General features: G+C 41.5%; 1 long non-coding RNA gene across 1 annotated transcript; it reads right to left on the reverse strand.

The window, feature by feature from the left end:
* Nucleotides 1–2,040: 2,040 nt before the first annotated feature.
* Nucleotides 2,041–3,490, reverse strand: LOC306831681. The gene is made up of 3 exons (XR_013780105.1): nt 3,404–3,490; nt 2,848–2,925; nt 2,041–2,375 (listed from the first exon to the last, which is right to left on the reverse strand). It is a non-coding gene; the product is annotated as an uncharacterized lncRNA (long non-coding RNA).
* Nucleotides 3,491–13,032: the final 9,542 nt, after the last annotated feature.

Here is a 13,032-nt window from a genome sequence, read left to right on the forward strand (position 1 = left end):
GAACTCTTTCTCATCACTTACTTAATTCCTTCTTTCTGCACTTTCACAAACATCCTTCTAACTGCATTGTCACGTTCCGGGTAGGAAACAGGAGAGGAGGACCCAAGTGCAGAATAACTAATAATTTATTTTAACAAAAAGGCAAAACAAAAACTTACTTAGAAAAAACCAAAATCCAAAAACCAAGACGGAGAAAACACAGGGAGCAGGGAGAAGCAGCAACCAAAGACCACGACATTCGAACGACAATGACAATGAACCGACAAGAAACTCAGGCAAACACAGAGACTAAATAGACAAGGGGTAATCAGACACAGGTGATACTAACGAGACAGGTGAGGAACATCAGGGTAATCACAAAGGCGGGAAACACAAGGAACAAAGAACACAAGACCAGAACACTGAGGACGGGCCTTTTTTCAAACCAACCCCTACACACTCCCCCTCCGTGACGGAGTGCACTCCGTCAGAAGTCACACTCTCAGCTGAATGAAGTCCCCTCCATCCAGGTGGAGGGTAGAAATACAGCAGCAGGCATTGGGACAAACTTCACTCTCTCAGGTGGAAACAGGAAGTGTGTGGAATTTATTATAATATCAAAGAACAGGTTGTCTTCGATGAAAGCGCAGACAAGGAGATTATAAATGAACATCACAGCTGCAAGACGTTTATTTTTTGGAAGCCGAAATTAAGTTTTACAAAGAAATCGAAAGTAAAACAATGATAAACAAATAACAGTGAGAAGTTGTCTGCAACATAATTTAATATCCTTAAGTTTTTGCAACAGTCCCTTTAAATATGAAACACAATCAAATAAACACGTCAACAGAAGGAAGTAAAGAAGAGGAGGCTTTTATTTGAACCTTTAAAACAATAAACATGTTGGAATGTGCACTCACTCCTACAAGCCCTCTTCACACAAACACCTTACTGAAAAGTATGACAATTTTACTAACACACACAAACCTGGAAAAAACCATGATAAAATAATGATAGTATAATATAAATGTAAGCGAACATCATTCAAACTGTAAATATCAAACCTTTCCTTTGGACCGGGTGATAAAACTTTATTGCAGTAAACATATTGATTATAAGCAGAAAAAGGCCTAATATTCTATCGCTGGGTTGGATTTAACGGTAGGTGCGGTACGGGCGTCATGTCTCCTTTGGCGTCCGTCGTTCCACTCACTCCTCTTCAAGTCTATGCAGTCCTCGATGACAGAGCCGTCGCCTGGCGGAGCGTTGGGTGGTGGTGTCCTCCAGCTGGGTTGGAATTAACACACACACACACACACTTTCAGGACTTCTCAGTACATGTGTCAAAGATGTGAAAAATGGGAGCCTGCCTTTTCCCAGGCCCTAGAGGCTGGAGAATTAAAGAGTGTCTTCCCCATGCTTCCAGGAACATCCCCATCTGTTGAGATTTTGGCTAGAGCTAAATGTGGTCTTTAAGTCTTACTGTATTGCATTTATGAATTTTGAAGTACATGTTAACGTGAATACAAACCTGGACAACTTTCTACCATTCTTTCTTTTTTAATTGCTGTAAATTTAAACAGAACAGACCACAGAAAATACAAATCTTGCCTCCTTCCCTCCACGGCATAAAGCAATGCAGTAGACAATGCTTATTTGAACTGAACCAGTTCAACCAGAATTTACATAGCTACCATTCAAGTGAATCATGTAATATTTCAAAAACCATATTCAACAATGTATGGGTAAGAACAACGCAATGCTGAAAACCCGGAAAATAATCTCTTTAAGTACTTTCTCTACTGCTTGTTAAAACCGAGAGCGAGAGTATGAACCTTCTTCTTAAACTTCACTTTCTTAAAGAAATTATGGCAGGTACTGTGAATGAAACCAGGAGAGTGGGGGGGTTGAAAAAAAACCTGATCATTAATCTGAACATTTGGCAGGACTGAGAAACTTAGCATAATCTTTTACAAAAAACATTGAATGAAAATTGAACAACAACAAATTTTGTTTGTCGTTTTTTTCAACAACAAAAATTTAACAAAATTGAACACCCAGTCTCTGTCTGCTACAGCTACCGGCTCTGCTTGGAGACAGGAGTCACAGTCCCTTTTACCTGATACTTTGCAACTTGTTATGAAATGCAACATGTGCTGCTCAACAGCCTTCACTTCGTCACCTGTCCACTTGCTTCTCACCTTCCCAGCTGTCATAATAAGAAACAAAAAAAAAAGGATCAATGGAACAATGGCTATGCTAATGAAAAAGAATGCAAGATAGGATAGAAAAGATTGTAGTTAATGTGAATACAAAACACTAAGCTTGCTTTCCATTGGAGCACTTTGAGGATGCTTGGTATGTACCCACCTGAAGTGCTGTGCTCGGCAGGGAATCTAAAAGGATGAAATAGAATACATATTATGCACATTCACATACTGCCATGCCTGAGGAGACTTAAATTTTAATTTCATCACATGTATTTGACTTCAAACATGTATTTTGGTGCATTTTATATTTCACCAATTCTTGGTTCAGTGTTGCCATTTTGGGATCTACTTCCCCTGAAATCCAATCATGTAAACTGATCAGCAGACGTTCAATGAACATGAGCAAAAGAGACTAAAAATAAAGAATTTAGTGAAATAAAAATCAGTTTGGTGCTTTAAAGGGAAGTTAGAGCTAACAAATGGTGCAGCCAATTTCTTTTTGCGACGCTATTCACAAACAAGTAATGCTAACATTGATAATGTGAACATTTCACACAAACTGATTGTTTAAACACAGTGAAAGGGCATTTTAGTTATGTACTGGAGCCAACTGAGACCTATACTTAATTCTAAATAGAATAAATGAATGTGTAATTACCTCTTGGAAGGATGAAGTGGACCTCTCACTCACTTCTTGGTCTGCAGAAGGTTGAGTCAGGATCTGAACACTTGGTGTCTGCAACAAAACAATACAGTGTCAGACATATTCTGTACCATAACTCCTGACTAATGAACAAATGATCATACTTTTTTCAGTGAAACATAATTCACAGGAGGATATAGGCTTATAATGCCAAACTCCATAGAAACGGCTAACACTGTTTAGCATCTGCTACCCAACAATATCAGGACATGTAATACACACACACTTCACAGTCGATGGGTCAGACGCTATGAGGACGCCACCTGAAACACACTCAAGTCTTTCACAGCCTAAAACAATATGAGGACATGACGATTGAACACATGTTCATGGTCCTGACTTCTAATTTCTTCTGTTGTTGTCAGAGAATCTCTAAACCCCACACTGATGTGAACTGATCTTGTAACTAAAAATTACTATCAATACTTTTATTTAATATATCTTTTTTTTTTTTTTTATCTCTGAATACTTAACAGATTGTTTACTGTATAGTCTATTAAGATTTACTCACCAGAGCTCGCCATGGCCACTGAGATTCTCCATAGTCATAGGATATTTCACTCTCTGCTTGGATTTCTTCAATAGCAAACAAGCAAAGGTTTACCCTGGACTGTCAACTTTTTCATTTTGCAGTGTGGGGACTTGTGGCCATCATTTACCAGCCAGCCCAGTGAATCATCTTCATGGGAGGCATCAATGCTAAAATTAAATAAGGAAACATATCTAACTTTTCTCCACTAAAACCATCATGTTGTAAAGACATTTCTGAACACCCAAATTTCATCAGCAATTTGTTGTGTTGAGCGATTATGTTGTCATGATGTCTAGTAACGTTCACAAAGTAAAACATCGGGAATGATACCTAACATACCTTTATAGTCATTGATCCACTGGACCTTTAAACACGGCTTGTCACCTCCAGAAAAATAAACTGAGCGGCCTCAGCCTCAGTACGAAGTCTGCAAAAAGCGTCATGTTGCATCACATGAAGAAAACTTCCAGGCAAAGAAAAACATATGTTTCTCGTCTCAGGGCAAAATGAACCATTCGACACTAATACCATGTTTCTAATGATACACAGCTTCATGGGTGAAGTATCCCTTTGAAATTAAATACTGCCAAAAAATCATTATACAACTGCACTCTACCTGTACTGAATAACTAGTATCATCTGTGTGTTTTAAATAGGAAAAGATCATCTAAATTCCAGAAATAATATCTTGTGCAAAACCCCCCCCCCAAAAAAACACTTTGACTGTCTCTGCAGTTGAAGATGTCAAATGTTGTTTGTTTGGGGAATCGTCCCTTTAACTCAGGTTTGAATTACTATGAACCAGGGGTCCAGACTAACTTTTCTCACCACCGTCCCGAAAAACAATTTGAACTGTCCCGAAGTGAATTTGAACCGTCCCAAAAACAACATTTTGCTTATCTTCTGTAATTGTTAGTAGCACAATAAAAACAACATTAGAATGTTAAGGAGATAAAAATAACATTATATATATATATATATATATAAAAAATGTAAATATAAATATATAAATAAATATAAATGTTTGATATAAAACTGAGGACACAGAAAGTATCAGAGAGATACAGGGGCAAAGTTAGTAACAATATGAACACACACTTCAGCTTATCGAACATATAATTTCAGTAATTTGAAACTATAACTGTTACAGTTATTTAAAAACAGAACAATATGTGCCCCAGAACTTCACAAAATGCCCTCAGTCTTTTTACGTAGGTCTTCGTGCCCTGAAGCCACTACTCCACCACTTGGTGACAGCTTTCACTGAGTCATAGTGTTGTGCAGGAGGACCATGAACAGAGATTTGCAATAGGCTGTTGAGCATCTCATTTGACAGGCAGGACGTCCAGTCTGACTTGATCCTCTTCATGCTAGAAAAGCCACGCTCACAGCAAGAAGAGCTCATGGGGAGGACAAGACCTATCTCTGCCACCACCTGCATGTGCTGGAACTGGCCTTCCTTTCCTATGGCACCCTGTGTCAGACGCTGCCACAGCACCTGGGAATTGAGGTGCCTGTAAAAACGGGCAACGAGAATCTTGAGGTCAAGCCACTCTCGCCTAGCTGCCTCCATTGACTCAAAGTCCTCACATGCCACAAGTAGTGGATGGAAATGTTCCATAAAAACATTCAGTTCAGCAGTGCCAAATGTTGCCAGATCAGTGGTGTTTTCTGGCCAGTTGGACAGGTCAAAGAGGGTGGAGGTTGCCTTCAAAACACCAGTCTCCAGACTCTTGAACGTCTCTGACACAAACTCACAGAAGTTGTTGGTGAGGCTAAGCTTGAGGGTGTTGAAGGTGTCATATGCAGTGTTGCTTCTGCAAATCTGGACACCCTGCCAGGTACTTCCAGCTCCAGCCTCCTCCATGAACTTGTATAGCCTTGGACCTGGGTTAGTCTGCAGTTAAAAAAGAAGAATTGTATAGAACTTGTAACTAATAGTAACTGTAATCTCACTAAAAAACACACAACTTCAATTATGTTGAGCTGTGATGATATTTAATGAAATTGGGCAATTACAACATGTGCATGTGTGTGTCAATGGCAAATAAGACATTAAGCAATGTTGTGGATTTTTTTCCATTACCAAAGAGTGAAAATAAAGAGTGAGAAGATCTATTCAAAAAAGAACCCAAGAAAATCTCTTGTCTCAGTGAACAGTTATTCGAAGGCAAGATAAGCGTTTGAAGACCCCTCTCTCACACGGTGAGGAGAGAAAGAGGCCCCGAGAAAAGGCAAACATGAACAGTTATACATTTCCATCACATTACACAGATCACTCCCCCATCACGCCACATAGAGCCACTGCCCACCTGGCAGGGCACAATCTATCCCCTAGTGTGAGAAAAGAGACTACATGACTATTTACCATCTCCCAAGGCCGAGAAGGAGATGGAGTCCAGTGAGAAAGAGCCTGGGTGACTCTTCCCACATGTACAGAGTGTGAGAAACAGAATAAAGGGAACAAAATGATGGGAAACAAAACACCCAATATGCTGTGCATGTAGTGTTCTAAGACATTTCAGATACATTTTATATGACAGATTCTATGAGACCTTCGTAGTACAAATGGAGTAAAATTTTCCATAACAGCAGTTAATGCCAAACTAAAACATAAAAACACAAAATTCACCTGCATGGCCACAAGAGCCAGAGATGTTGTCTGCAGTCCATCTGTGACCATCTGCAAGGTGAGGCCTTCTTGCTGGAACAACAGGCTGAGGTGTTTTAGCTCATGCAAGACATCAAGCATGAGGTGGATGAATAGCAGCATACTGAACTGCTTCAGGGACTGCTGCACAAGCTTTGCCCTCTCCTTCATGGCTGCACTTGCTTCCCTGTCATTAGGGTCACTTGCATGGTTCTCAAAGTGTACCAAAATGGGCCTGTAGTTCCTCATCAAGGCCTCCAATGCATGGGACATGTGTGGTAGCCAGCGAGAACCTTCAATGTTGCCTGGCCTCACAATCGATATCTCCATCGCCTTGGCAATCTCCTGAAGCTCCCGTGAGGCCTTTGCAGAGCAGGTATAGTGTTTGTGGATGGCATGTATAGCATTTGTCTTATTTCTTTCAGCTGAGGAATTTCTTTAACACAGTCTAGAGCAGCTAGCTCTAGGCGATGAGCTACACACCAAATTGGGACGAGGGACGGGCACAAACGCTGGAGTCTGACAGTCACTCCGTTATTGACACCCAGCATAACAGCAGCACCATCACACCCAAAGCCAACCAGACGTTTTTTCAGGTCCTCCTCTCCCACCCCAACCTTCAACAGCCCTGGCAGAATGGCATCCAAAATGCCCTGGCTATGAGCGTGGTCCAGGGCAGTTAACTGGATGAGCTTGTTCACTGGTTTGCCATTCTCGAGGTAGGTGCAATAGATTAGTTCCTGGTCTTTCACAGATCGGTCAACTGAAGAGTCAGACATGATTGAAAAGAACTTGGCTGATCGCAACTTTTCTTGAAGTCCTCAATGAAGCACAAACCAATGGCTTCGATAAACATGCGGCATGCCTGGTCATTGCTATAAGTTGAGCCGAGATCTAGACCGTTTGTTTGATGCAGATTCACCAGCTTCGGAAACATGGTGAAGGCAGCTTCTTCTTTGGCAACAAAGTAGGCAATGTTGAAGAGTTTTATCATCTTTTCTTTTATTGCTACATCCATTCTGTCTAAAGCTGACACTAGTGCTCCTCTTTCTGGGTTTAGTCTAACTTTTAGGGCATCTTTGTCACGAGTAGCAGGCAGAATACAGGGAGGAGGACCCAAGTGCAGAATACACTTAATTTATTTTAACAAAAAGGCAAAAACCAAGACTTACTTAAATAACAAAAATCCAAAAATCCACGAGGAAAAAACACAGGGAGCAGGGACAAGAACCACAGACCAAAACCAGAACCAACATAAGCCAAGACACCGACAAGGACAATACAATGAACCGACAAGAAACTGAGGCAAACACAGACACTAAATAGACAAGGGGTAATCAGACGCAGGTGAGACTAACGAGACAGGTGAGGAACATCAGGGTAATCAGGAAGGCGGGAAACACAAGGAACAAAAGGACACAAGACCAGAACACTGAAGACAAGTACAAAGTACAACTTGACACCGACACCACCAAAACCAGATATACAAAATAAAACAGGAAACACTAAAGACTAGACTTAAAACACAAGACAGGAAATAAACTAACAGGCAACATAGAAGAACACAAGAATACAGGAAAACACACTAGGAACATAGATACACAGAACACAAGGGAAATAATGAAAACTAAAACAGGATTAAATGCAGAACAAAACCCAAACCATGACAATCTTCAGCTGACTTGTGTAAAGTTGTGGCTGCATGCTCTTTGATGCTCCTGATTCTGACCTTCTCTCCTGTCACCCCGTGGAACAGGCTGTTCCCCATGGCCTGAGCTGGACAGCTCCTGCATGTTTTGCAGTACATTAGTTGTGCAGTTTCATCATATTCAATAAATGAATAGCTCTTTTTCCAGTCAGGGAGAAATTTTCTTTTTCGTTTGGCTTCATAGCCAGAGCTGCTTTGTTTCTGAGGAGAAGTGGAAAATACACATTTGGTCAAAACGTTGCATACGTGGAAAGATTTTACAACAATCTTTATTATTCACATATATAAACCCCGTAGAAAATACAAATTCACACTAAAAGATGAGGATTCATTTTAAAATAATCCATTTTAACTGCTTTAAGTTTTATTTTGTAATAGACTGTCAGGTCCAAAACTGACACTCCGCAGCTTTCTCTTAAGTTAGTCTAGTTTGCGCTGCATCTGTAAAATAGATTCTGAGAACAAACAGACAGACATCAGAATTCAGGTTAAAATACTTTTCTAGAGTCAGCTCTCGTCTTTGGCTTGTTTGTCATATCTATCACTTCCTTCTGTTTTCTTTTTTTCCCTTTCTCTTCGTCGGTTGTGACATAAGGAGGAGGGGACGGCGCAGATGCACTTGAGTGTATGTCACTGACTGAGGGATAAATATTTTTCACCGGAGGGGGATCTGGCCTCAGGTCTCTATTATCTGGTTCCTGATTGTCTTCCTCTGATAACGAGGACGATGAAGACGGGGCTGGCCTCCTTCTCCTACTTACTGGTACTTCATCTCTGTCTTTCTTTTTCTTTGCGAAATAAAGCAGCTTCTCTTCCTTTTGTATCTCTTTCTTTTGCTGATCTTCCTTTTTCTTTGCCTCTCTGTCTCTTTCCCGTTTCTGTCTACAGCCTTCCTCTCTCTCCTTGGCCTTCTGCAGCCACACTTTAGACTCTCCCCAGCCATTCTTACGTAACTGTTTTTCCGCTTCTCCCTTTTCTTTAATCTTTGTCTGCAATGCAAGGACGTGTTCACTTACTAGTCTTCCTGAGAAACCAAACTTGGTTACCCAGCGCTTCAGACACCTATTAGCCTCTGGCTTGTCTACTTTAAACACCTTGTAATCCTTGTTATGTAACTTTCCTTTCCACTGTTCTTCTCCTGTACCTCCTATACCACAATTATTCCCCATTTTGCGGGTAAAACTCTAACTCACCTACTTCTAGTCGAACCTGAAACTCTCCTAATGCCTCCACGGGTATTGGGACGAACACACTTCTAATTGTTTCCGGTAGGATTTCACAATATCTTACTCCGTCTTTATATTTTAATATGATTTAAAATCATAGATTTTCCATATAATTCTGTATATCTTTGGCAACCCTTTTTAGTTGTGTGTTTTGGAATAGTGCGTGACACCTAGGGTATCCTATCCTACTTTTCACTCTTCATTGGCACAGTGATAATCGAGTGTCGGTATTTCTCATTTCAACCTCGGCGGAGGTGGAAAAATCTTGCTTATTGCATCCAAACACTAGTCACTGTATTTCGCTCAATGATTTGGTATGAAGAATTGGTCCTAGTGGACGCCTTATTCTTCCATTCGTTTCTCACATTCACTTGATCATTCTCTTAATACATGCCAGACCTTTATTCAGTCACACAGACAGAATTCTATTTTAGTGTTACGCAGGGTCTAGAATTTCCGCACACTTTAAGTTTCACTTCCTCTTTTAGTTTAGTTTTACACTCTAACTAAACTATGGTCCTTCCAGGCAGCATTTTCAGAGAAATGATCCACAATCACACTTTCATTTTATGTTTCTAAATTATTTCTCCTGTAATTTAGACCATATTACCTGTTGGATGTCTGTTGTCTGAACTCTGGGATGCCGTCAACCTCGGGGTCCCGAAGGAAGAAAACTGAGTGACTCCTTTCAAAAGGTCTAGTCTGCCGTGGCCACGGGCTTTTTAGTCAGGTCAGTCCGTCCTCCGGAACCCTTCAGGTGTCTTGGCATCCCGGACGAGCCCCCAAAAATGTCAGGTCCAAAACTGACACTCCGCAGCTTTCTCTTAAGTTAGTCTAGTTTGCGCTGCATCTGTAAAATAGATTCTGAGAACAAACAGACAGACATCAGAAATCAGGTTAAAATACTTGCAGGGGGGGGCGCCGATAGCGCAGCGGCAGCGTGCGCGCGCGCGTACCATGTTGCGAGGCCCTGCTCCCCGCGCGGGCGGCCCGGGTTCGCGTCCGGCCTGTGGCCTCTTTCCCGCATGTCACTGACTTTTTATGCGCCATGAATCTGTGCGAGCTCCGTGGACAGAGTAATTTGAGCGCTGCTCTGCGGCTAAACCACAGGACCTCTGTATGATCGACCCGATCATACAGAGGCCTGTGCAACTGAGCAAATAAGACAAAACAAATACCTCTCCTTCAATCTCTTGAAATCTAAATTCTGTATAAACTCTCTCTTTTTGTTATGATCAGTTTCATACTCTATCATACTCTACTCGAATGACTATTAAAAAAACAAAAGAAATGTGTCCTTACCTCAGAGTCGGGGTTTGTAACATTAGACAATGATGCAGCAGCGGAAGTGCCCTCGATTGGCGTAACCTTTAACCAACGTAACATACTTGTGGTGGTCCTGTCAGCAAGCCGTTTTTTAATGAGGGGATATAGGGACCGGCAAGCGGCGGGAAAACTTTAGTTTATATTGGGTCTCGTGCACAGTAACCAAAATATACATATTGTAGCGCAAGGAGATGCGCTGACTTGTAGTCAGCTGGTGGTGTAGTATCTCATTTACTTAGCGGAGGTTTTGACAAATGCCCGTCCCGACGGTGTCCCGGGGGAGATTTCAGTTCATCCCAAACACGTTTTTTATCGTCCCCGGGACGACGGGACGCCACTAGTCTCGAGCCCTGCTATGAAAATTTACTTTTAGCAACAACTTCTACTATCGGTTGTTGAAGATTAAACAAAAGTAATTAATTAAGGTTATCATTCATGATGCATCTCTTACAGTTTGTTTGAGTCCACTGCGAGTTTGAATTCCGTTTAGATAATTAGCTAATTAGCCAACTGTACCTCATGAGGTGGGTGTCTGGCATCAACGTCGAAGGATTAAATGTCTCCTGAGGGCTGAAGGTACCAGGTGCGCCGTTCACCAAATGTGCGCCATATTTTTTTTCAATGGCGAAAATTCGCGTTTCACAGGTTAGCTATTTGAACAAACTCCTCCAAAAGCAATTATCCGATTGACACAATGAGAATGTCAGTGTGTTCTCGACATGTTGAAGATCTCTCGTTGTGCTCTGCACGTTATTTCCTCAAAAGGCGTGGTCATACGGATGCGTTGTTCATCACAAACAGGAAGTAGTTTGTTACGGGCTTTAATATAGTCATACATTCATCAAACATCACACACATGATCCCAGTGGAAAAATAAAACTAGACATGTTGGCATAAAAAGTGGGCGTGGCTAAATGACTCAGTGGCGCCCCCTTGAAATTTTCAACCTGTGAACCGCGAATTTCAGCCATTCAAAAAAAATATGGCGGACTTCCTGTTGGGTTCTGACCATGGGTGTAAGAGGATTTTATGTAGCTCCTGACATGCCCAATGAGCATAAAACATTTCATGCATGTAGGACAAAGAAAGCTCTATGGGGAGGCCTTTTTGAAAATTTCAAGGGGGCGCCACTGAGTCATGTAGCCACGCCCACTTATCATACCAACATGTCTAGTTTTATTTTTCCACTGGGATCATGTGTGTGATGTCTGGTGAGTCTACGCCTATATTAAGGTCCAAAACAAACTACTTCCTGTTTGTGATGAACAACGCGTCCGTATGACCACGCCCTTTGAGGAAATAACGTGCGGAGCACAACGACAGATCTTCAACATGTCGAGAACACACTGACATTCTCATTGTGTCAATTGGCTAATTGCTTTTGGAGGAGTTCGTTCAAATAGCTAACCTTTGAAACGCGAATTTTCGCCATTGAAAAAAAATATGGCGGACTTCCTGTTTAGTATTGACTATGGGTGTATGAGGATTTATTGTAGGTCCTGACATTATTAACATACAAAAAAATTGTCATGCATGTCAGAGAATAAAACCTCTATGGGGAGGTCTTTCAGAAAGGTAAAATAGGGGTGTGCCGAGACATCAATGTTTGATGGTACGCCATGGCCACGCCCTTAAACGAAATAACGTGCGGAGCACAACGAGAGATCTTGAACATGTCTAGAATACACTGACACTGAGTTGACGATGATCGGATAAACGCTGTTGTAGGAGTTCGTTCAAATAGCTAACCTGTGAAACATGAATTTCGGCCAATTCTATTGCATTCAAAAAAATATAGTGGACTTCCTGTTTGGTTATGACTATAGGTGTAAGAGGATTTTATGTAGCTTCTGACATGCCCAATGAGCATTAAAAAATTTGTGTATGTAGGACAAAAAAACCTCTATGGGGAGGCCTTTTTGAAAATTTCAAGGGGGCGCCACTGAGTCATATAGCCACGCCCACTTTTTATACCAACTTGTGTACTTTTATTTTTCCACTGGGATCATTTGTGTGATGTTTGATGAATGTATGACTATATTAAGGCCCGTAACAAACTACTTCCTGTTTGTGACGAACAACGCGTCCGTATGACCACGCCCTTTGAGGAAATAACGTGCAGAGCACAACGAGAGATCTTCAACATGTCGAGAACAAACTGAAATTCTCATTGTGTCAATCGGATAATTGCTTTTGGAGGAGTTCGTTCAAATAGCTAACCTGTAAAACGCGAATTTTCGCCATTGAAAAAAAATATGGCGGACTTCCTGTTTGGTTTTGACTATGGGCGTAAGAGGATTTTATGTGAGATCTCGCATGCTTAATGTGCCTAAGAATGGTCATGCACGTACGATGAAAAAACCTCAATGGGGAGGCCCTTTTGAAAATTTGAAGGTGGCGCCACTGAGTCATTTAGCGAATTTTTGTTACGAAATGACGAGAATATCAAATTTTTCGCCAGACCCGATGACATTGGAGATTTTGATGAGTTTTCATTCACGTTCAAGCCGTCAAAAGTGGCTCCGAAGTGGCGGAAGGAAAAAAAAAAAAATAATCGTAAGGAAAACAATAGGGTCCTTCGCACTGGTCAGTGCTTCGGTCCCTAATTAAAACCGCAAGCGGTGATGAAGGGACCGAAGTTCCCCGCGCATGTCGGCGCGTGTCGCGACCACGAGAGTGCGACCGCGGGAGTGCAGCC

Source organism: Symphodus melops (assembly GCF_947650265.1).
Source record: "Symphodus melops genome assembly, chromosome: 1".
Classification (NCBI taxonomy): Eukaryota; Metazoa; Chordata; class Actinopteri; order Labriformes; family Labridae; genus Symphodus; species Symphodus melops.